Source organism: Poecilia reticulata, chromosome 20 (assembly GCF_904066995.2).
Source record: "Poecilia reticulata chromosome 20, P_reticulata-male-v2, whole genome shotgun sequence".
Lineage (NCBI taxonomy): Eukaryota > Metazoa > Chordata > Actinopteri > Cyprinodontiformes > Poeciliidae > Poecilia > Poecilia reticulata.
Window position 1 is genome coordinate 2,824,102 of NC_088849.1, and position 24,258 is coordinate 2,848,359.

A 24,258-nucleotide genomic window follows, 5' to 3' on the forward strand; every position below is an offset into this window, starting at 1 on the left:
GCCGCAAAATATTTTATAGAAGAACATGAGGCTTTTTTTTCTTCAATATTGCTGTATCTCCATTTTCATAATTCTAATTTGCGCAATTTTAAGGTTAATGGAAACGCAGTGATGTTATGAAATATATATACAGATGCAGCGATTCCTGCAGGTGTTTTCACACCAGTAGACTAGGTTTGATTGGGAACCAAAATTGCAACATTTGCTATATAGCTGGTGTGTTTCACTTCCACATTGTACTTTGTCAAATGAAGTAAATTCTTTGAGCAACCTGTTCCCCTCCTCGTCCGTGGGGGCGCTGCACCAAAAACCACTAGTTTCTACTGGAGGAAATCAGGAAGAAGACATGAGAGCAACTTCCGTATTTGAAAAATACAACCAAAAATGGAGTAGTGTCACACACTTATGTTTTAGTTGTATTTACCCAGAATGGCCTGTGTTGTAGTCCATTTGGCATTCACATTTGAATTCAATCTGCACCAGAGTTCACTTCAACCAAATGGTGACGGGGGATTTTAGGCGGACCAGAGTTCGCTTTTTTTTAGCAAGTGTCAACAAATCTTCAGCTCGCATTAAAAGTTCAGTTACACATCAGCACCTTTCAAACAAACTGGACTTTCTAGGGAAATTAAAGAGTTTGATTAAACTGAACCAAAATAGAGCTGGTATGCATGCACTCCCATATTAGGCATTAGCAAAACTTCCACAGTAAACATCGATTCATTTTATGGAGAATGTAGATCTCTAAACTTTGAGCTCTCCAATAGGTTACCAACATTTCCAAATGTACCATAACTTCAAACAGAGGTTGACTGCTCAAAAAGATAAAACAAGGGCAACTTTGCTGGAATACATTCATCCTTCCTATTATTTGCTGAAAAAGTCAGCTCCATGTTAGTTTGCTGCCTTGCGTGAAAACAACAAATAGCCATCTTGTGCCAGTAAAAGGTAAAACAACTAAAACTACAAAAAGATGAAATGGTGCAAAAAGCACAAGAAGTAAGGTTATTGCACTGAGCTACTGGTTGTGTGATGCCAGTATCTCCGTCCTAACCGTGTTGAACTATTGTCCTATAAACATACAACTGAAAGGTGCAGAGAAAAAATGTGGTTCAGGTCGGTTGTATGAGCCGCTTTTGCAATTAAAATTGACAAGATAGCATTACGACTCATGCCGTACCACTCTGGGGAAACAAGGCATTTGTGTGGTCTGCGTCTTGTCCAACATGCATCATGCTACTGTGACATCTGTAGACCCCACACATTGAGAATTGCACCATACGACCATCTGGATTTATATATACCAGAATTGTGACACCTGCCCTCCTACCCCCATTAAAAATTAACCAAGAGCTACTAATGTTGTCTGTTGCACATATGAAGCATCCTTCCATGTCTGGAGACCTTCAGCGAGTGTTTTAACTGACTTTTGGATGCTCTGGTAACTGTCTGTAACACATCCCTCGGCTCATGTTGCCCTTTTGACGTTGGTTCCAGACCTGCCAGTAAATCACATTGTTTACATACCCATCTCTGGTCAACCAATCTACAAATTTATACCCAAATCTGACTAGAGCTCCTGGGTGTGTGACTTTTCTGTTAGTCAGCATGGACCACATGAAGTTGATTTTGTCAACACTCAGACTTTTGTTTGATGAAGTATTAGTTTTACCTAAAACTATCATACTGAGTGTCTCTGCAGGTTTTGAAGGTGTCTCCTACCCTGCCACTAGTTCTCCCCTTTGCAGTTAGTCACAACCTAGAGATGTTGGTGATTACACATGATTAAGGCTTTCCACTTCAAAAAGACCTAATGTTGACACAAGGTCTGACATGGCGGTATAAAGAACAGTCAGAGGTCTGGTTATGGATTTGAGTGTTTGTCTTGGTAAAAGAACAAATATCAATGTAGGTTTCAAAGACATTCAAAATGTCATTACATAAATGTTTCCCTTTTCAAACTGAGCAAAATTAACTGATGAATGCAGCTCATTATCTGATGTTTGAACTGTATTTAAAAGCTTTGTTAGCATAGCTAAACTCTATAATTAATACAGTTTTTAACTCTTCTTTCTGTATATTTTTGTTTTTTGAACAAATGTCAACCCATCTTAAGTCCCATTTGGGGTTTACGGACTTCAACCTCACCGTTTCAAGTCAGTTCTGCCATCGGTAGAAGTGCAGGTAGTGCCAAGTCTTTGACATTACCTTATAAACAGGCTGATTTTCCATATTTCTTTTATTTCTTGGCAGCCTGTGAGGGACTAAAGTATGAGGTGTTCCACAGTTGCAGCACTGCAGCCTAAATTAGCCTAGACCACATGAAAAGCACTCGTCTCTATTCCAGGCCAGGGCAGGAAAATTACAGCCCTGCTCACTCTACTCCAGTATTAAACCTCAATTAGTGCACAAGCACACAAATGATGTCATCATTGAGGGACCCAAAGGCCCTGGAAATTCAGGGTGCTGCTTTTTCTACACAAGAAAGTGAAAGTTGAGCACTCTTTGAACTTTTAGGTTCCTTCTCTATGCAGTCAGAAACCTGAAGCCCAGTTTGGCTAAGTTTACCTGGAATTTTAATTCAGACTCTTGATGGGTGTTTTTCCCCCCTAAAAGATGAGAGGTCAGTGAGGAAGGACAAGAAAAACTTTGATGTGACCTCTGGTGACCTTGCAGGAGACAGAGGAGGGGGGAGGACAAGGAGCAGGAGGGTGGCAGACCCAGAGGGAGACCTTTTGCTGCCCTAACCTGACCTCTGCCAGCCACCTTTGTCACGAGGTATAATATAGAGGAAATTTCACTTGTTGAAGTGAAAACTAAACAAGGTTGGAAGTATTGCACAACTCTTTCTAAGCTATTAATAGCACAGTTTTATCATTTATAAAATAGGAAAGTCCCTGTGGGGAGTCATCTCTGAACTCAACAGGTCAACCAAGAGAGCTTCCTTTGACAGCACAACAGAACAATGTGATAATTTTACTAAAGAACACATTTAAGTAGAAAGAAATTATTTAACTTTGACTGAAGTTTGATTTCTGTTCAGTTCCATCAACATTCACCCCTAAAATGCAGTGAAAAAACAATCTGTGTATCTCAGACTGTCCAAGGTTCTTATCCGGTCAACAACCATAAAGCTAAACACCTACACTAAAGTGTATACATTCCAACAGAGCAGCGGGGCTTCTCCACCATTATGTTAGAAAAACATCCAACGTCCAGAAAAACTACAAATTAGCAAATATTTTTATTACATGCGTTTACATCATATGAGCAAAGAAAATGACGCTTCATGCCAGCTACTGCTTCACTGTGACTACAAGCTGCTCTAACCTTAAATGTCAGAAGAACTCTTCACTTAAGCTTGGACAACATGATTACTTTCCGGTCTAGACCTACAAAATGTCTTCCTTTACAAACACATGTAAACTAAAGTTAAAGTGAGCTGTCTAAAGTCAAGGTCCAAAACTTAATTTTAATCTTGTTTTTTTTTTCATTATTAATTTTCAGGATTTTACGTTTGACTGACATTTTCAGACATAAATGAAACAGAATCTAAACATGAAGCTACTATGTAAAATATAAACATTTTAATCTGAAGAAAATTACTCCAACATAGTGGAATTAATATGACATTTTTGCTTTAAAAAAGTAACGTGTCAGGAGTACAAAGTAGCACACCTTTCATAAATACAGCTAAGAAGAGTACAATTCAAGAGGTTTTTGCCAGAACTGACAACAGGACTGAAAAGCTGAGCGTGTAATTTCATTCATTTTGTTGAGCTGTAGTGGGTTTATTGCTTTGGCAAGCTATTTTAAGAAAACCAAAAGAAATGATTGCAAGATGAAACTAACCTGTGTTCTTATGAAAGGAATTCTTGCTAGATTTGTCTAAGAAAGTTGGACAGGCACAGCTTGGATGATTTTGTAGTTGTAGGTACCCCCTTGGCTACAGGGTCACTGTTCAAGTTGTACAAGGAGAGGAACGACTTCAATGCAGCCCAGCATGGGAACGCTCGCAGGCCCCACCTTGTACTTTTTCTTCTCTTTGTAACAGAGACGGCCGTTCCCCACACAGAGTGAACAACCAACCAGGGAAAGAGTGAATAATACATTGCTGCTTCCAGCAACTTCCCACTAGTTGTTCAAGTGAGCCGCCTGAGGAGCATAGGTCCTCCTCAGTCTACCTTTACCTGGAGAAATAGATCGCTCTTGCATCTTCAAAGCAAAGTCAATCACGCCATGGGTTGTTAGTACCACCCAGTGGGTTTACAAAACGGCGCCTCCACTCAACACAGGTGAAGGGAAAAAAAGGAATGGGGCCCAGATTTCTCAGAAAGTGGAACAGATTCTTTCTTTTATTTTTTTTTCAAGAGCCGAGCTCCAACAAAAACTTTGAGCAGGGGTGGAGGCGGTGACGGGGGTGGTTGAGATCAAAAGCCTGTGAGTTCCTGGCGAGCGGACCCAATCAGCCGAGAGGGCCAAGGAGAGGAGTAAGAGACAAGCACTTCCCTTTTAAATTGATCCCACTGAGACCCTCAAGGTTCCCCTCGCAGGACTCGCAGAAAAGCGATAAAGATCTAACCCCACGGATCTGACGAGGTGTTGGGGAGGGGAGACGGAGGAGAAGAAAGATAAATCTGAGGGAAGAGAAGGAGAAAGGAAAGGAATGGTGGGGGGGGAGGAGAACAGAAAGGTGGGCTCGTTCTCTGAGGGTACATCCAGGCAGCCGATGTGTGCCAGCAGAGTCGGACTCACGCAAGAAGGAACGGGCGCTCCGCTATCAAAGCTATATTACGCATCCGATGAGCTCCTCATTCAATCAAATGCAAGTGGATCTTTATATCCGAACCAGGTCCTGGCTGCTGAAACACAGGATCATTTCAAACTGGCCAGAGATCTGACTCTGGATGAGGCTGGTGTTCTTATCCACATCAAGCTGGGGGGCCTCAAGGGAACAAATGCTATCAGGGCAACCAGAGACCCCTCATCTTGGCAACGCACAGTAAATCTGCCTGGTTGCCAGAACAAAAAAAAACAAGGTGGTGTGATAAAAATACATGCATTTCATTTCTCTCCATTATTATCCAGAAGCAAAGATACATGTTGGAGATTACTTCCTGCAGACAGGGGAATCTAAATCTGCACATTAAAAAGAGGATTCAGAAGATTAAGTTGAGTTCCGACTATAAAATGAAGATGAGACACCTTAAGCTAATGTCACAAAGAAATAGCAGTAATAGTTTGTTAATCACTAAATAAATATCCACTCCTTATATGAAATAATGGAAAAAAAAATATTATCAAAATTTGTTACGGTATTATTACCTTTTTCCAGTAGTACCTACTCAGCCTGACTCAACTTCTCCATTGTAAAGGAGAACACATAGTACCAGCCCTCATTTAGCACCTACTTCACCGGGGTTCCAAGCATGCCAAGTTGGGCTGAAAAGTTGATGCCATAAGATTGTTGTTCACTGGATGTCTAGGGGTGGAGTCACCAGTTAACTCACAGGAGTGACTATGTTGATGGCTCCTTTCATTTACCAGTGAATACCATAACAATGTCGTGAGAAGCTTTAAATGCTGTTAAGCAATTACTGGGTCATCAAGGACCACAAGGGTGTGGTCCACACAGTGTGTCCACCACAGTGTTACAAACTTCCATGATGTAGGATGGTGAGTGTTTGGAGACTTTAAGCATCTATCTGGAGAGACTTCTTTGAACAGACAAGGCAACCAACGGGATAGCATTAGGAGAAACTATAAGATTGGATAGGGACTCTATGAATTTTCTAATTATTTGGTTAGTTGGCTCCGTTTGAGTATCCCTAAAACTAGGAATGCAAGTTATCAATTAACTATTTGCATTCCTACCCAAAACTCTGGCTGTTGTAGAGTGTTTCCAGTCTGGTGTGGGCTGTAGTAGGGATGGATTATAAGGGCTTTAAATTTTCTTCACAATTTTTGTGACATTTACTGCCACAACAATTTCTTAAGCAGTGCAATTTTACAGTTAAACAGCGATTGATGCTTACATTTAATCATACCTTTTAAATGTTTAGTATCATTTATTGATGTTATGCAACCAAAAGTGGATATAAGGAAGACTGTAGATGTTAGCTTCTATCACAGTGCTAAGACTTTTTCCAGTAGGTGTGCATATTAATGTATATTTGGCATTTAATCTATTAAAATTGGCAGTTATAAGCGTTTTTAGAGAGGGTCTCAAGTATTAGATGATTTGAGCGATTTAGCAGCTGTGGTACATAATCCCTGCAAATACTGGAGGTTCACTGCATGATTGGCAAGCAATGATTTAATGCATTGCAGATGAAATGTTATACTCACCACAACATTGCATCCAACAGTCCATTATATATGATACTGTATTGAAGACTGAGATTAACATATTGTGCTGCTCTAACCTTAATGAAAACATGGGATAAATGAAATGAGAATCAATATTTTATTGCAATGTATCAGTAATGTGTGCATGCATGTATTTGATTCCCCAACAAGAACTTCCAGCACGAGCTGGATAACTCAGAGACAGAAGGAAACCTCTCAGGTGTATTAAAAATGGCCGTACTTCAACAAAGGCTGATGTGGCTCGATTTAAGATTACTCAGCATATGACATTAATATTCAGGCGTTCTCTCCTGGGAGGTAATCATAGCGACGCTTTGAGTTACACACAGAGGAGTTAAACACTGAGGTCTTACCTCTACATATTAAAGCATGAACAGCTGGGAAATCAGGGATTGTTTGTTGTTAAAAGTCATCAACAACATCCTAAAGCTTGAAGGAGAGTTCAGCCATCTAAAGATGATCTGAGCATCTCACAGTGAAAGAGAGCATCAAAACTAGGGTACTGAAACTGGTGAGGTAGTCGGAAGACTTCCGAAGTTCGCTGCACTACCTTCTGCTTTAAGCAGCGCTATTAACACTTCTACCTTCAGATGTGGTCGCACACAGTTGATCTTGTTCATTCCAGGCATGCTGAGCTTGTTAGCAAGCGCTACAGCATGAGGCAGGTTGGAGGCGAAATCAGGCCAACCTGCTGCGATGAAAAACAGCCGACGTTCACTGAAACTCGCACACTGGAAAATAATAAAAGTAGCCGAATCACCAGATTTGTCCAGCAGCTTCCTGATCTGAGTGACTGATCACAAGCGAACTTGATGATCAACACTGCATTTCCGAGCCACGTCACTGCAGTACGCTACACCTAACCAGCTCCTCTGTGATGGATCGCCTGAGCTGAGCATGAATCACTTAGAGCCTCATAAATAAGCAAATATCTAATAATATTATTAAACTAGCCCTGAGGCTTGACGCTAACCCCTCATCCATGCGCGCCCCTTTCCCTCCCTTTGACAAATGCCTTGAAATTGAGCAACAATCCAGCATCAGAATTTTCGACAGTTTTTATAGCCACCTCTCCAGACAGATCCATTTATTTAATTAGCAGAATAAGAACTGGCAGGAGAAGCAAAACCGGAGTTGCGCTGCCACAGGTAACCTTTCTGGAGGGACGCAGCGTAGCGAATTGATTGCTGAGAGAGCAGACTCATCATGAGGGCTAATTTTGAGAAGCAGAACAAAGTGTTGCTCAGGCAAAAAGAAAAAAAAAAGCAACCTCTATTTATAACAGAAAGAAACAGGAGAAAGGGATTAGGCTGTCAGTGGAATGAAGAGCAGAGAGAAAGAATCAATTTCAGGGTTTAAAAAGCTGACAAACACAGTTCACTTTTTCTTTCTCCTCTTTCCTCTCTGGCTCAGAGTTCACCTTGCGATGAAGCAGCCCGCTGCTTTTAAGATACAAATGGGAGATTTTCACTGAACTCCCTTGACTCAGCTACTTTATAATCTGCTTAAACCCACACATGGCGGGTTGAATCACTTGTTGATATTTCTCTCAGGTTAGAGAATAACCTGAACGTTCGTCCTAATGTCTAACACATAACTTATGTCAAACCCGATGTGTTGGATTTGTTTTTACAGCTTAAGTGGCTTCAAGAGTTAAACTGTGAAGGAGAAACAGATAATCCCAGCTAGCTTGAATTTACAACCACAATGAGCGTCTTTGGCAGGAGACAGTTTGCCTCCAAATGTGATTTAGCTCAATGGCGAATATGGTCATGAGCTCGAATTTGAACTGAAATGCTGCCGAAAACATCACCGATAGTTTGGAGAATGAATCTAGATCTACTCAGATTTTGAAGCAGATTTTTTCCTCTAGGTGATTTTTTTCCTATTCTTTCCAAGTTCAAAGCAACTGGTGGAATCCAGGCTGTAAATGTGCCACCCATCAGTGTTAACCTATCATAGTGTGACATCATCACTGCTGGTGGATCATGAGCATCTCTCCCTTGGGGAACCAACTGAGGAAGGAAGCTTGTGAAGTGGGCACAAACCAACCTGTTCACCCCTCAACCCTCATATCTTAGGACAGGAACCACAGAGGAAGTGGTGCAAGTTGAATCGAACAGGAATGGATGCAGTGGGTGGTTGGATGGAGTCATGAGGGTGGAGGTGCTGGTGCTTTCCATACGCCGAGGAGCTAAGCTGGCTGTAGGAGGGATTTATTAGTCATAAGAGAGGCTTCTGCCTTGCAATGTCACTCACAGAAGATGCTGCCAAGACGTTTTACATTAGCAGTACAAAATATTCCATTAATACAACGAGGCAGACAGAAATGCTGGACGCTTCAGTCCAATCCGCTTAGAGGATATCTGGGAGTATAAGAGGAGGAAGCGTAATGTGCTAATTTGTCTTGTCTGCGGCGCGCTCTGACAGCCCCATTGATGCCGACGGCCCCGTAACACGAGGTTAGTGGGCGTTTGGCCTCCCCTCCAGTCGTTTGTGAGCTGCAGAGCCTGGAAATGATTAGGCCTGGGAGGGCAATTAGCATGATCATCGCCGGGCTAAATATAGTCCGCGTGGGTCCCGGCTCTGCTCCGGGGTCACATCCACAATCCAGCCTTCCACACAGATATAGCAGCGCAACCTGGGTCCCTGCCTGCTTTACGAGCGCCGTGGACCCTGCGCTGACTCAGCCCGGAGAACATAACTCAGCTGTCGATCAGATGTCAGAGAGGTGGGGATGTACGTGACTGAGTAGGAGACACGTTCGCCAGGAAGATGGAGACGCTATGCTTTTTCACAACCCAACCTTCAGCTCGAATCACAAGAAAACACAATCCTAAGTGAACCATGGTTGGGAAAATATGCTTTCCCACAGTCTTACAACAACTAAATGGAATGCAACGCAGGAATACTTTCCCATCGCACGGCTCCGTGCTCCTCCGTACACTTTTCTCCCAACACCCCCTCCCCCCCGTGAGTAAAGAGGGGGGAAAAAATGAAGATTTTATCCTTAAAAACGGCGATTCGCCCACTCATTCACCTGGGACGGGTCTTGGATGGAGGAGGCGAGCTGAAAGGTTATAGGAGCCTGGGAATGTTTAACATCAAGAAAGCAATCAGAATGTTGCTGGCGCTCTGGGAATTACACAGGAAACATGGAGAGTAACCCTTTCCAGAATGAGAGGGGAACAAAGAGGATGTGATTTGGCTAATGTGATGACGTTGTACTGTAACCTAAAATGCAGTGTTTAAGACGGGATTTTTACACTGCTAATTTCAGATGGTCACAAAAGAAAATCTTCTCTTCAAGTAGACGTCAAAATCTATAAAAAGCCAACAGTTCAAGCGTTATAGTGGGAAAAGGTCAGTGAACACTAACCTGACTCTGACCTTTTTGCTGACTTGATGCATCTTTTAACACTAAATATCTCAAAACAAAAAGAAAATTACATCATCGTTCACAGCTTCTTCTGTTTTCTGATCTACCAAGTAGATATTCTACCTGAGGAATCCAGCTCAATGGGAGAAATCCCAGACAGAGAACTTTAAAGGAAGATGGGAATTGAGCAGAATTATGTAGGAAGGTAATGGCCAGGCTAAAGGTATGCCAATCAAAACATGCCCATTTGTTGACATTGGCATCCTTGGACAAAGCACAGCTGGCATCAGACAAAACTTCATCAAAAGTTGAGCTTAGCATTGGAAAGTGTAGAATAAATTACTCTTCTGTAAAAGGCCTGTCCCTCCAATGCCTCATCAAGTCTCCAGTGTCTCCTCTGATGGCTGATGATGAGCACTAGTGCAGTGTTGGATTATCTATATATCTCATGTTTACATTCGTGCCCTGAGTTTTAATGACTTATCGCATTAACAAATGTATACGCGTGTGATTTTTATTGCATTTCTTATTTAATTGAAACGCCTCAATTGGAAAATTGTTTCTTTGACTTTAGCAGAATACAAAGTTTTGTGCTTATTTGTAATGGAAACACAGCTTGTAATGCTGCCCTGCTCATTATCACAGATATCCTGTGTGAAGTCTCAGCACACATCACTAAAAGTAAAGGACGTGAATGGTTTAATTTGCCTCTCTCGTGAATAGGGGTTGGGGGGGATTTTTACTTTGCCTATTTGAAAGCATAGCCAACTTTGTGTCCTCCTCTAAGCAAAGATTTGAATCTTAATTGCTTCCTTAATTAGTTGAAGATGTCCTGCCCTAGCAGAAATCCCTGTGTTCTGCTGAGGGGGCTCCACACAAACGCTTACATCCTTACCTCGATTTCTAAAAGCGGCAGTTCCTTACCTGTGGCGCAGATTTTAAAGTCCGTCTTTGCCGACTTGAAAAGACTTTTGAAGGTAGGATCTTTTCTCCCTCTCTCTCTCTTCACCTTCCCACATCAAATGTCAGCAAATTCCAAAGAACTCCGGCCTCCTAATTCTCCTGACTGGGTAAAACAAAAGCAGATCTCTTCCTACACCTTCTATCCCTCCCCCCCTTCCACTACGGAGTTTATATCACACGGACACATTCTACAGATTTATGTTTATCGTTTTCCAATGAAAGAAGGACAGCCAGTGCAACATCCTGTACGCTCCACTCACTGTGTAATAAATATGGCTCCCTCGCTTCGGGTGCCTCAACTTGGTGGGATCGATGGGGGCATTTAGCTAATCACAGAGGAAAGCCACAGCAGAAGGAATGAGAAAGGATTGTCATAAGCAGTAGGCGTTGAGCGAGCCTGCCGGACAATGCTGCTTTCTTTTTTGCTCGCGAGGCCTTGTCCAACGCCCCAACGCAAGTTACACCGCCCATCAAAGTGGATTGAGCTTTTGCTCTCGCTCCGTCGTGATTACACGCCACCTACGGCGGTTGGTATCTTCAACAGGCAGCGTAAATCTTGAGGAATTGTAGGCGTTTTGGCAAGCATGCTGGCTCGAGAACAGCAGGCTGAGAAAAAAAAAAAAGGAAAGGAAAGAGAAGGAAAGGTACGGTCCAGATGAAGCAGCTGCTTACCATTACTCTACACCAACCCGCCCCCCCAGAGCGAGCAGGAAATAGGCAATCATTTAGTACTGACAGGTACATGCTGAACTATTGCAATCTGTGCTCTGAAACCAACCAAATAATGGATTACAATTGTGTAGTATCAGTCTTAGATCTCTCAAAAAGCTGTGCCAAGGTTTCATACCGGTCAGAGTGAGAATGTTTTTCTTTATCTCTGTAAATATGTAGATATAGCCACGGATTGATAACATTAAGTGCACATAAAGAAACGACTTCCTCAAAAGATGCAAGAGACTTTTCAGGTCATGAGAAGCAATGAAACAATGACCTGCAAGAGACAGCCCTCTGCCGTCTCTTGAGGACGACAGAGGGCTTAGGGGGTCAAACTGGGTCTCCGGTGTGCAGACTGCATCATGCAGCACCAGGTCCCTCAGAAAAAGACTCATTCTCTTTCAGTTCACCGTTTCATTCCATGTTCTTTACAACTCGGGGTCAATAGAAAGGTCCTGACGTGGAATGGGGGATTCAAGTCAACTAAACATAATTAGGTGACTGATTCACCCTGATAGGTAGTCAAAACTATGATCTGAAAATGGTTTTAGTGTGCAAAAAAGGGCAGTGGATGGACAGATGGATGATTGAATGTATCCTACAACAGAGATGGCAACCTGAGTTTAGACCGACTACTGTCACAGAATAATCTCAATTTGAATCTCATTTAACCAAAAGTGAAAGGAAGCCGGTATGTGAGGGACAGACTGAAGCAGCAATGCATGTTTTACTGTAAAAGAGAAAAAGTAAGTGCTAGAAAGTATTAAAAGAAAATTTTCAAATCTCCATGTGGTGAAATAGGTCTAAACAAAACGTACAGGTTTGGAGTCCTAACCTACAGTGATGTATTGTTAGAGGTGACCTAGAAGTCGCATATTTAATGAGTCAAGGTGCGTTTCCATTCAACTGACATGCAAATTTTGAGCTAAGTTTGAGCTAAAATGTCACAAAAACATGCAAATTACAAGTGTGTCTCCATCTACTGGTTTGGAGTGAATCAGTCAGACTACACCAGTACACCAGTTGATGTTAGATATGGCTGTACTATAAAACAGGAAGTAGAGGTTGCAAATTAGCATGGCCCGCACATCTAGGAAAAATGAAGAGAGGCTTTCAGGAATCGGCCAAGTTGTAATTGTTCTGTCATATCAGCTAGCATTGGCAAAGTTACATCCAAGAAGACGCAGCAGAAACAGCTGATCAGTCATGTGAGGTAAATGTTCGCTACGTTAGAACTTATTCGGCAAATGTGCTTGCAACTCTCCTGTAACACGTTAGCTCTTTTTTTGAAAAATACCTCGAGCGAATGTAAAAACATTTATGCAAAACTGAGGAAGTTATCTGAAGTTGTGCCGCTTCAATCAACCACTTATAATGTGATACTTTAAAAACAACACTGATGGAAACACGGTTATTACCTTGAACTTTAACTTGCCTTTGAAAGATTTTAAACTTGTAAAAAGAAAAATGTCAAAATTCTTATACATACCAGTTTTTTTTATCGTCACCATACTGATGTGGAAGCATATCTGTTCTCCATAGCAGTACAGAGTTGCACACCATGTATATCATGTTATGGTTGAAACAGTCAGAAAAGGCACCAGTCAACTGTTTCCACAACGCACAGAACATAAAGGATCAAACACGACAGGTGCTGCACATGACACCACCACACAAGTCAAATGTTCAAACCCTGGCATGTTATTTGGTGACAATAATGGACAAATATTTTTAAAGCTATGCCTAACATAACTGAAAAACTATCAATTCACGATTCAATAACTGATATTTATCAAGATGTTTCCGCTTTCAGCATCAATTTACAACAAACCTTTCTGAGTTTTGACTGCACAATGGTTTTGTTATTGAGCAACGTAGTCAAGTTCAGTTTATTATTCAAACTTTTGAGTAAAAAAACAAACACCAGAAATCCTTTTGGAATATTCCTTTTTTAAAATCTGAGCATCAGCAAGTAGAGGAGTTCCCTCCAAACCTGCATTTGGGCCAAATTAAATCCCCTCCTGTACATACAGCAGTAAACAAGCTGTCAGCTCTGTTGTTCTGTCAGTGCCAGGCCCACGGGCCCTTGGGCTGCGGAGCCGACTGTCCCTCCACAACAGCTCTGCTCTCCAGCCCTGACTGTCTCATTACTGTAAAATGAACCATAAGATGAGCCACATAGCAGCTGGCCCACATCGGAGCCCCCTCCTTCCATTCGAACGAGTTAGCCTGGCCTGAACGGGCCTTGCTACCTCTCCTCAGATGGGACGTCTGGATGTCCGACCGGAATAAATCAGCGACGCTGACGGCTCGTTGATAGCAGAGAGCAGGAGCTATGGTTCCACAAGAGAGCACAACAGGCTTAGAAAGAGATAGATGCTGTTGTTTCTCTGTCTAATTTATGATGATCAAGAAAGTTTATCATAGGATTCAAAAATCCTCTTTCAACATAGCCGTTTCTCTCAATGTGCCGTAATAAAGTGACGCATCCCAACTGGGGACGGCGGGGGTGGGAGGGATTTCTGCAGAGTCATACTCCACTTCGATGTGATGCTGAGCATGATGGGCGTTGGGTGTGACAGGACAGCAGGGCCTCGCATCACTCACTTTTATAGAAACAGGGCAGAGGAAGGTTTAACACGCTGTTTAAGTCATCAAAGAACCCACATTACATAACCGTAAAACGATGAGGCCCACAAATCAGCGGTATAGGCAGGGAGCTGGCCTTGTTGTGCGGCTCGCAGCCATACCAACCGTCTTGGCATCTTGGTTCTTTAGGGGGTGGTGGGGAGTTGGTACAAGGAGAAAAGGCAAGACTTTGTAACTGCAGCATCTTCTTAAGTCTGGTCTTTTAAACGCTCCAAGTGCCGCATTTCACCTTAACCCCAGCGAAAATTGAAAACACAGCCCTAAAATGCCTCTGCAGATTATTTTCCAGGGAGCCTGTGCCACGGCTGGAGGGGCTCCACTGACCAGGGGCGTCTGTGGTTGGGCTCAGCCAGTCTGCAGGTTCTGGAGAGGCGAGCAAACAGGCTCCGCACCGCCTGACATGGAGCGCCCTCGCCGGGGGAACGACTGAGTAATGGCAGGGTAACCTGATCCAGGGCTGGGAGAGAGTGGGAGCAACCCTGACGCCTAAATCATAGCTGGGATAGGAGGGAGGGGTGTGTGGTGGTGTGGGGGGGGGCAAATGTGTCTGGAAGAGAGAGGATGCATGGGGAGATGAGAGTCTGATGAGACGGTGGGCAGAGCAACAGAGATGAACTGGGGTGTGGGGGGGGGTTGTTGAGACTGTGTTAGAGAGGCAGCTAAATGATGTGGGGGGGGAGGGGGGGGTGAAAGTGAACAACTCTCTGCTGCTCTTGGAACGCGTGCCGCAGCGTGCGAAGCTGGAGTGGGCGGAGCCTCGGGGGAGCGACAAAGCGTGGGGTTTGGGTTTCGAATTCACGAGCTCCACTCAGAGAAACACACAGAGCCCCAAAATGACTTTGAGTTCCCCTGGTGTCAGCTGCTAATTGACAAACTAAGGCTGCCAGACATAAATTAGCAAACAGTCTATATGAAGGAAAAAGCATTTAACATGAATTATACAATCACAAACTTTATGACGTCTAGAGCAAAGGCTGTACTTTACTTTTCATGTATACAATAATTCTACTGGAATGTTGTTCTACCTTTTAGCTTTTTCAAAATCCAAAACACACACTAAGGGCAAAATCGCCTCATGAAGTTTACATTTATCGTCATAGCTCACCATTAACTATTAATGAATGCAATCTCTAAACAATGTGTTTAGAGATTGTAAACTTTTTAAGATAATAAAAAGACCCTGCCAAGGAAAAAAAAAAAAGAATCAAGTTCCACTAACTGCTGTGAGCGTGTATTTGAAAGTTCCTCTTCAAAAAAATAAACCACAGAAAGCCCCTGAATACAACATCCTATAGTAAGAGCAGGTCACTTCTTCATGACTGAAAGAGAACACAACTTCCATTTTTAAAGGCTTTAATCACTCAGCTGGTGCTTTACAAGGAAGACTGTGAGTTCCCCGAAACTGATAGGCGAAACCACGGCAGCATCTGTTAGCCGCTTCGAGGTTCCTGCTCAAGAGCACTGAGGCAGTGTTTTCTTTCTACTGCCTTTTGAAACAAATCGTATAGCTTCCAACCTGCAGTATCATCATACCTCCTATGTTCCAGCCACACAACGACATTGTAAATCTCACACTAATGCTTTGCAAGAGGTGGAAAACGGCCAGGAACGACGCTAATGCTCAGCAGCCCAACATAACACACCTTCGCTGCCCGGAGCCTCAAAGTCCTGTAAAAGTCCGTCGTTAGGCTTCACATGTAACTTTCATTAACTTGTCTTAGAAATGAATGCAGTAAGACCCGACAATTTAGCAGAGAAAGAAACGTTCAGCCGACTATTACCGAACCACATCCTTCCCTTTTCCATCCACAATATGTTCCACATTTATTATTGAAGCTGGAGATGCACTTTCCTTGTTCCTCACTCTGCTCCTCTTGAATTCTTTGGGCAGCACTTCGCATAAATTCATCTAAAGCTTTAAAAAAAAAAAAAAGAGGGCTAAATTGGCTTTTCGACTTTCGTTTTGTTGGAGCGCTTTAGGTTTTCATCCAGAAATTCCCTTAATTTAGCCGCCATGTAAGTGTTTTTAGGAAAACACATGATAGTTGCCTGGTTGGTGATGTGCCTGTGTGGTACATCTCATACCAAAATTGATAGCATTATGTGGAAATTTGTGATGCATTCATTTCATACACAGAACACAATTGAGGGAAGGGAAATGAGGCTTTGGTTTAGCATTTATACACCTCCACCTCCACCTGAGCTAGGCTGCTTCTCTGAATAAATTACACACAAGTTGATTCAGTTGACTTCTCACGCCAATGGAAAGCTCTGAATTTTATTCCGTGGAGTCAAGTTAAGGGAACTGGATACATATGATCACCATGTTTTCCAAATTTTTAATCTATAAAACCATATGTTTTATAGACTAATATGGATTCCTCAAATTTACAGGAATGACCTACTGTCTGTCAATACTTTTACGTGGCACTCCACAATGAGAGCACGCCAAGATATAGATCAGGAAATGAAATTATCAGCTTCACGGTCCAAGCTGAAGGCTAAATCATGCAGAACGACCGGCTGAAAGTTTGGCCGCTATTACATCCAGTTTGTGGATTTCTATTAGGTTGAAGATTTTGTCAAAAAGCTTGTCTGACTTCAAAAGGGTTTTTTTCGTTTTTTTTCTGCAACGAGTGGCGCCGGGGTCCAAGAACCCGGTGGGTCTGTGTGTGTTATGGTAAGACGATCTCGGTTATGACTGAGCGGAAATGTTAGACAAGCATCTCAGTTTCCTGCGCCGGCTCCCTACCCCTCCGCATCCAGCCACATGTGAAACCGCACCAGAGCCTCTCAGCGGCTCAAGCTAAACGCTCCAGTCACGCTGACATGTGTTTACACTGGATGCCGGCCCTGCATGTCAGACCCTCGCTCATAATACGCAGACAGATCCTATCTCGCCACGTAATTCTCCTTTACTGTGATCGCCAGTTTGCGATGAACCTTTAAAGAGCGAGACGTTTCCCACAGTGGGCTGTGTGATAAAGTGGATTGGGGTTGGGGGGCTGTCAAAGGCTAACCCAGCTCTGTTTGATGTGTGGACAAAGGAGGGGGGTTAAAGGAGGGTGTTCCTCACACTGACTCATCTATAAGCTTGAGAGCTGTTCTTAGTCAGCAAATAACAAATCTGGAGAAGAAAAACTGTGTGGGCCCAACAAAGAGTCACAAAAAAAGAGCAAAAGTAACGCAAGGGAATTTTTGCACCAAGAATATGTGATTTTGCATTTATGCATTTTATTTTTTTTGTTTGTTTTGAAAAACATGTCCTATCTCAGCATTTACATATAGAAATTGCGGCACAAAGCTGGAGGGCAAAAAGACTATTCTTTTACTGGCCATGGTAGAACAATTTAGTTAAAAATTTTAACTGTACCGAAACTTACTGAATTCCACAGCACATCTATCAGTTTGTCAAAGTCTAGCTAGCATAACTGACCTACAGTCCTCTTCATCTGTGTGTGTATATATACATATATTTCTGACTGGTTACATGTGATACCTGTGGACCTTGTTATCTAGTTGTCGTAGTGTTGACAATTAGTAGCAAAGCACAACGTCCCTTTGTCTTTTATGTATCACACATACGTTTAAGCTTTAGAGCGTGGGATGCTGTGGTGGCGCAGGGGCAAAGCACAATCCACGTATTGAGGCCTTAGTCCTCATGCTGGTGGTCGCAGGTTTGATTCCCGGCCTGGAGACACTTGCCGCATGTCTTCCTGCATGCTTAACTATTTTCAAATAAAGACCACCAAAGCCAGCAAAACCTTAAAAATATATATTTAGAGCATTATATTGACAATTTGCCAGCTTACACCAATGGTAGTGATTGTCGGCCAGCAGTTTTTTGCCCTCCAGCAGAAAGCTGGAGGGGAGGATCTTGCGTGCATGACATCAAGTTGCAATGTTTCGATAGAAAACAAGATGTCTTGACAAAAAGGACTTCATAAGATGGAATGGCTATTGAATAATTGACTTTATTAAATCAAGACTGTATCCAGTGTTAAAGTAGCCAGGCGACATTGATGCAATAGCAACCTGTGTTTGTGTGACCTTCAGCTTTGGATTATTTGTGTTAGTGCATGTGGGCGAGCGTACATGTAGAAATAATTGCGTTTGTGTTGAGTGGGTGTGACAGTTTGAGCGGAAGCCCACCTCTCTGGGACATGGCTGGAGCTCCCACACAATCAACACCACACTAAGGGGGGGCAGCCAACTTTCCCCCCAGGCCAAACTAACTGTGATTTTAAGGCAATGAAATGATCCAAAGCATTGAGGAACGTGTCAGAAGTTCCAGGAACACCTGCTTCCAAGAACACCTCAAAGGCCAGAACCATGCATAATGAGTCTGTCCAAAGAAACTACTTTCAACTGTTCCTGCTGTTAGAGTTAGTTGGACTAACTACAGCGGTAAAGACGTGATGTTTTGTCAGATGGCGTTGTGGTGTAATGCAAGTTCTATCAAAGCTGTCTGTGCCCACAGACAGGGCAGTCACAAAACTCTGAGCTGCCCTCGTCTGTAGCTGAACCCGGAAGACCCTGATGGACAGACAGAATTCCCTTCACACAAGCCTTGTGGTGAGGCGGACGGGCAAATGGACAGAGAATACGTATCAAACCTTCATGCACACTACAGAGTTATTGGTATGCTAAAGAGCTCAGTCTTACTCTAAGACACGGACAAAGAACAAGCTGTTCTTCCTGAATATGAGGTGCAACATTTGGAAAGACTATCCTACCCACTAACTTTAAGATTTTATTACAAAAATATTAGAACTACTTTATTCATGGTTTATTGAAGCAGAGTAGATTATTGCTGGTAAATTTGTTTGTCCACTCAATAATGGAAAGTTTTAAGACTAGAATTGATCAAGAATCAACTCTTTATTAGGGATGCTCCGATCAGGTATTTTGCAGCCGATTCCAATCACATCCAATCACCAGGATTGGCAGTTAATTTTTCACTTTAGGTATAAATGCTACTATGTGAACTGGTAAATTGGAAAAAGGATCTGCCAAGAAATTTACCGAATTGAGATGTAAAACATGCAAAATATTTGCAGGCACAATACAGCAGCTATTCAGTCAAAAGGACAAGTGAAAACTTTAAATCAGTAAAATAATATCTAACAGTAAGGTTCTCACTACTCTAAATTACATGAGTCAAATAAATCTGCCTACATAAAATAATGTCAACTACGAAAGGGCACATTCATTCAAAGTCAAATGTAAGTTGCACCAAAATAAACAATCCTGAGTTACTAAATCAAAACGTCCTGAGAGCATGGCTAGCTTATTAATGCTGGTTCTGATTGGCTGTTTCTGACCGAGCGGAGTAATTCTGCAAAATGCCAGGAGGAGGCAGAGGAGATCGATAATTTTTCAGAAATTAACTGTTTTATGTTAGGTCATAGCGAAAGTTTTAATACATATGTAAAATCCTTTTTTTTGTTTAAGTTACATGCTGCAGCTTTAAGTAGAGGTGCAGTATGAGGTGGAGCAGAAACGGCACTACATCTGTGAAATATTGCTATCAGTAGTGCGTAGCGGCAGTTCAACAGCCCCTTACACCGCTAGCTCGTTGATTTAAATTATTTTTCGGGTTATTTTGTTTAGCTTTCTGGCCATCTTACTTATCTGGGGAGTGTTGGTAGTTGTGCACTGCTTGACCTGCTGTCTGGTCGCTCTGGCGTCGTTTTTTCCCGTTATAGTTCCTCACCATATTGCTTAGGATGTGTTGCCGCGCGCTTGCGCAGTGTCAAGGAAAGAGGAGAGAAGATGCACAAGGCAGGCTGCGAAGTGAGATGCTAGTGATCGGTTTTAGTGATCGGCAATAAAAGATGTTGATCGGCGATCCCTGATCATATACTTTTTCACAGAAATCGGTCGACTGTGATCGGTAACAATTCGATTGGCACACCTCTACTCTTTAGTAATTTTTACACTGATGCTGCTGCTCTGATCTGATTATGCAATATTTATCTTAGACTTTACATTCATTCTTCACCAACTTGCTATAATCCATTTGTGTGTCATGTGTCCATTTTCGGATTGATGAAACCAAAAACACAGTATTTACTCTGGTTAAAACTGGGTAGACATATTGTTAGACACAATCCCACAGTACAACTACTCTATAGTTTTTCAAACAAATGTTTTTTATTCAATTTGTGTGAAAATCTGCATTCATAAAACATCCAAACAAGGGGTGCACCGATTGCAGGTTTCTGGCCGATCCCCAATTACCGATATATTAAAAATCCTAACTTGCCGATTCCGATATTGGCCGATATCAATTTGTTTGTCTGAAATGTTGCTAAATATAGCAAGAAAGTCGACAAGTTGCCAAAGGTGGGGTGGCTATTGTTAACTACAAACACATAGGAATGATCTGGTGGGCTGGTCTGGTAGTCAAACCTCTCTCACAGTAGAACAGAAGAAGAAAGTAGTTGATTTAAATACTTTTGCTGAAGTTGATAAAATCGGTTTCACATGAAAAAAAAAAATCAGCCAATCAAAGATTTCTGAAAATTAGGGAAATCAGCACCGATAAATCGGCTGGGCGATAAATTAGTGCACCCCTAATCCAAACACCTTACAATGCCAATGCCTGACCAGTAGGTGGTGACGACAATGACTATAGGATTTCAAAATTGCAAAGAAGAATTTTTATTTAATTGCCAGAAATGCACCAAGTTCAAGGGTTGAATCCCTGAAGGGCCGCATCTGAAGACTGATTACATCAGAGATGTGATTTACGCAGACATGGTTTTACTATATTTTTTTGTAAAAAGTGTTAAATAAGCAATAAAAAAACTCAGGATTTTTAACTCCATTTTTACCAGGTTGTCTTTAGCACAGTCACAGTTGCTAGGTGACAGGACATGTGCTGGGATAAATCCAGGAAATAAAATCTTAAGTCTAGACCGCCAAATTTCAAAACGTCCAATCCTTCGAAGGTTGTAGAACCTGAATCTAGAGACAAATGCAGTCTTCAAAAACCTCTGTCCTACCCATCAAAAAATCTATTTGCATATTAACACAACAAAAAAAAAATCATGTTTATTTCTTGTTCATGTTAGTGAGAATATGACTATCATTTGCATCATGATACTTTATACACACCTTAGTGTTGATTGGATGGATTCCAAAAAAACTTGAAGTGATGTTGGGACTGACAAAATGTCATATGCTACCAAAAATAAAATTGCTGTCTTCAAAAAATATTACTGAATGATTATTTTGAGTTGTTTTGCAAAAACAAAAAAAATGCTACTGACATCATACAATCATGAATAACAAAATGCACCCATTGTTAAGAACTTGTTCTTTAGCAAGGCCGTTAACTGTCGGTTACTATGGAAACAAACAAACAAACAAAAAAGTAACAATAAACTGTCCTTAAATCGATGAGCTGAGTTTTCCAGAACCTTAGCAAGTTGATAAAAACTAGAGCTTTGTGTCAACCGAATTCTGCTTTATGGAGTTCAGCTCAACATTCCTCACATGGGGAAAAAACTGTGCATCATTGATGCTATTGCCAGACTGTTTTATTGTTAACCTTTTCCCACAAATTTGAGATTTTTGCTGAGGAAAAAAAATAAATAAATCAAGAAAAAGGATACAACCAAACCTAATGCTAAACTAAATGAAATCATCCATCCATCAGGTTAAATCTGTTTTTGACTGTGGGAGGAAGTCTGGGTAGTCTGAGAGAACAGGAATCGGCACATGAAGAACATGTCAACTCAAAAGCAACCAATCAGAACCAGGAGGAGGGTCTTAGTGCTGTCAATTAAACTTGTCTATGCGATATTAAATGTGTTAACAGCAGGGAAACAACTGTTTAATGTTACAGGAAAATTGTCTATCCGCTGTCATCGACAGCTATGCTAGCTAGCCCTAGCATTCTTGACAAACTCTGCCATGAGCCTAACAAAAAGACAGAGTAAGGTGGAGGGTGTGAGAAGCATCTTCACTAAAGTGATTTACAGTGCCAACACCCTCCTCCTGAATCTGATTGGTTGTTTCTGAATGGGGCGATGCATTTCTGTAGATGGCAGCAGAACGACATGGGAGATGCAGAGGACCTGGCTTTTTTCTCACAAATTATCACTCTCATACTATATTTTCACAACATAATGACAGTTTTAGCAAATATGTAAAAACATTTAACATTTCTTTTATAAAAGTTACATAATGCAGCTTTAATTTTTGGCAATTGGCTGATATTGATGTGAGAAACCAATCTTATTTACTAATCTCATCTATGTCCACCAAAGTCTGAAAAAGTCAGCCACTGTCCCGTTTTGCATGTCACGTCTCCTCGTAAGCAGTTAACAAGCAGACGTTAACCACTGCGGTATCGGCAAATCGGTAAATCGTTATGGGCAAAAATCAGATTCAGATCAGGCCTTTTGAAGATCCCTGGTTGGTCAGAAAACTGCCTATCGGTGTACCCTTATTTAAAAACAATAAAACCGGAAGTTTTAGCTGTCACAGGTGGTTCCACTGCACAACACCAACTTCCACCGAAAGAAGGTAGCCATCATCAGGGTAAAGCTAAAAGAACTAAAATATTTTAAGCCAGATAATGGCGCCTAGCAACAGCATTTATTCTCATTGAAATGAAACAAGCTATACAATCTGACTGTGCCCGAGTTATTTGGCTGTGCGGTCTCAGCAGTATTGACAGATACTAATCAAACTGAAGGTTCAGCTCTGCTCTGTGTCTGCGCAGCAACATTACAGCAGGGAACCCCGGCTGCATGACGTCTACCAGCGCTGCACAGCTGCAGAGTTTAGCCTCAGGCCTGCTATACATTAGCTGCACACCTCCTATTCCACAGCCGAGGAACAACTTCTCCACACATTTGTTATTGCATATGCGTTTTGGCGCAACGGCGACCACGTTAAGTGAGTTGTTGCGGGTTTCAGCCGGTCTTCGTGCTCAAAATACGAAGCAAACAGAGAATTTTGCTGAAGGCTTCCTAAAGGCTGTCGTCAAAACCCTACAGCCGAGCAGAGTTTGGGTTGGTTTTACTGGTCTAAAAGTCGTCTAGAAGAGTGAAAACGCGGTAATGACTTTGAATGTATCTCACCTGGATCCCCAGTTACCGAGAGGGAGCGTCTTCAAAGCGCAGAGCGGTTCATTTTCCATGAAAAATTAGAAAACCCTGCGATCCTCATAACTGTTTCTCTCCAGCCATCTTGAGCCAAACCGTCAACTTGATCTGGAGGGTGCCACTCAGGCAAAAGTTTTTTCTGTATTCCCTATTACAGCACTTTAAGCATATTATAACGATGATAATAAGTCAGTTATATTCTTAATATAATATTTTTAGCCATATCATCGGTTTCGAAAAGCTAAAGCAAAACACTGCATTCCTTGTATTAAGCTAGCACCCCCGGCCTGGCAGAAATGGTACGGTCCGTGACATTCCGCAGACCCACTCTGCTGTGTTAAGTGTAAGCAGCCAATCAGCAGCCCTGTAGTAAACTAAGAGCATAACACAGCTGGAGCTGTGAACCAGCTGAGACACAACACACACACACACACACACACACACACACACACAACACACAGAGTGACAGGAAAGCGTTACTCTTTAGAACGACGTTTCAGTGACGTTGTTCTGTCGGTTTGGCATACCTATCCTAAACAATACTTATAGTATGCCGGAAGTCCTACTTGGACACTTTATAGAAACAGCATACTAACTTTTGTGAAGGGGTGTTCTGTTTTAATAGATGTTTAATAGAAAGTGTAGTTTATGAAAGGGTATGTTTTTTTATATGTAGTATGCTGAACCAGCATACCCCTTCGCCTCACTGAAGCAAAAATAATAATAAACAATAAATAAATTATAAATTACTAGTTGATTACAGAATAATTGGTTATATTTGATACTTAGTAAAATACCTCCCCACTTACAGAAAAAAAATATAAAAACTTGTGTACATTTCGTGTTATTATAAGACATGCAATCAAGTAATGTGTACTTTATTGTGTAGGTAATACACAATTAACCAAAATGTTACCCCTTGTAGTTGTGGGTATGTCGAAATGAATCTGATGCCTTCACAGCAATGCAATTTTCACTGCTGCACATTAATATTTACAGAGAATATGTGATAATGATGGGAATGGTGAACCATCAAAACACCTGCAGTTTGTGGCAATTTCT

At 41.9% G+C, this 24,258-nt stretch overlaps 1 protein-coding gene across 2 annotated transcripts in view; it reads right to left on the reverse strand.

Annotated features, from left to right (window-relative positions):
• znf438 (zinc finger protein 438) overlaps positions 1–23,427 on the reverse strand; it is a 47,879-nt gene extending 24,452 nt beyond the window's left edge. Inside the window, exon 1 of one of the 2 annotated variants that reach the window (XM_008438427.3) lies at positions 23,173–23,427. The gene's annotated coding sequence lies outside the window, so the exon portion shown is untranslated. The remainder of the gene's footprint in view (positions 1–23,172) is intronic. The other variant, XM_008438428.3, reaches the window with a different exon arrangement.
• Between the last annotated feature and the right edge of the window lie 831 nt (positions 23,428–24,258).